The 1,593-nt window shown below is 43.6% G+C and overlaps 1 non-coding gene across 1 annotated transcript; it reads right to left on the bottom strand.

Annotated features, from left to right (window-relative positions):
- Positions 1-949: 949 nt before the first annotated feature.
- Trnai-uau lies at positions 950-1,024 on the bottom strand. The gene has a single exon. It is a non-coding gene; the product is annotated as a tRNA-Ile (tRNA).
- Positions 1,025-1,593: the final 569 nt, after the last annotated feature.

The raw sequence follows: 1,593 nt of genomic DNA, 5'->3' as shown, positions 1-1,593 counted from the left end.
CAGGTTTAATCTGCCAGGAAGTTTCAGCTAATTTATTCATGGAAGACTTCGAGGACAAGGGTCTTCTGGAGGTACGTGGACGACACATTTGTCGTATGGCCTCACGGGATGGATGAATTACATCGATTTATTGAGCATTTGAATTCTATCTTTCCTAGTGTCAAATTTACTACGGAAATACAAAAATACGTCTGCCTACCCTTTTTGGATGTTGTCGTTCACCTTAAAGTTGATAGAACATTAGAACATACCGTATATCGGAAACCAACACACTCAAATCTATATCTACATTCCAGTAGCTGCCATCACCCGTCACAGACCACATGTGTCCTTAAGACCTGAGTGCATAGGGCGCACTGTATATCCGATAAAGATAATTTGCAAGAAGAGCTCACATACCTCAAGAGCATTTTCAAACCGAATGGATTTTCTCCGCAACAAATTCGTAGAGCATATAATGCAAAACCTACAATGCAGGTATGTGATAGGGAAGAAGACAGTAATTCCTTCAGATTTAGTGCGTTTTTGCCCCTTGTGGGTGCTCTTTCCTCGAAGATAGGCAGTATTCTTGAGAAACACTGTGTTAAGGTGATCTTCCCGAACCCCACGAAGATTTCATGTTTACTAGGCTCTGTGAAGAACGATTTACAGCATCGTAAAGAGGGTGTGTTTCAGATTCGTTGCGGAAATTGTGAGAAGTCGTGCATAGGTCAAACAATAGGCACCGTTCAAGACAGATGTGTGGAGCATCGAAGATACACACTCTTATTATTGCCAGACAAGTCAGCTGTGGCCGAACATTGTATTGATACAGGGCATTCCATGAATTACAGTGATTTGAAGATTTTAACAATCACCTCTTCCTTATTGGAATCTAATGATAATTAAATCAAGACACTAAGGTGTCGACAGGCGTTGATATACATCAACAGGGACAGTTGAAAATGTGTGCCCCGACCGGGACTCGAACCCGGGATCTCCTGCTTATATGGCAGACGCTCTATCCATCTGAGCCACCGAGGGCACAGAGGATAGGGCGAATGCAGGGACTTATCCCTTGCACGCTCCACAAGAGGCCCACATTCCCAACTTAACGTCCACACACTACAATCGTAGTGCCCCTGCCCATTACGCTCATTACTCACAGCAGACAATCTTATCGAGTCCCGTAAGAGTGCGGGTAATGCGTGTGCATCCAACGCAGAAGAAGAAGGTCAATGGCTGGTTAGGTTTAATTATATGAAGATGGTATCTGTTCTTTCCGACACATCCGAAAGAACGGATACCATCTTCATATACTCGTATTTTGGGAATCTTTCTTCAACGAAGCTATAGACATTAGGTTAGCTAATAATTTGATGAATAGAGATAATGGTTTTAATTTGAACAAAGCATGCAATCCGTCTCTTGGGGTAATAAAACTACAGAGAAGTCGTCATGGTGTCACCGCCACCGATCATACATCGATAAGCGAATCGAATGATTGTACGCCTTCGATACAGGGGACGCATGTGTAAACGTATATCTTTGACGCCGACCAGCATCTGTGGCTCGCGTGTGCAGTACCGCCATGGTGGAGCATTTGGCATCTTG

The sequence above is a fragment of the Schistocerca americana genome, chromosome 2 (assembly GCF_021461395.2).
Source record: "Schistocerca americana isolate TAMUIC-IGC-003095 chromosome 2, iqSchAmer2.1, whole genome shotgun sequence".
Classification (NCBI taxonomy): domain Eukaryota; kingdom Metazoa; phylum Arthropoda; class Insecta; order Orthoptera; family Acrididae; genus Schistocerca; species Schistocerca americana.
Note: the sequence above shows the minus strand (reverse complement) of the source record. Positions and strands in the feature narration are given on the sequence as shown.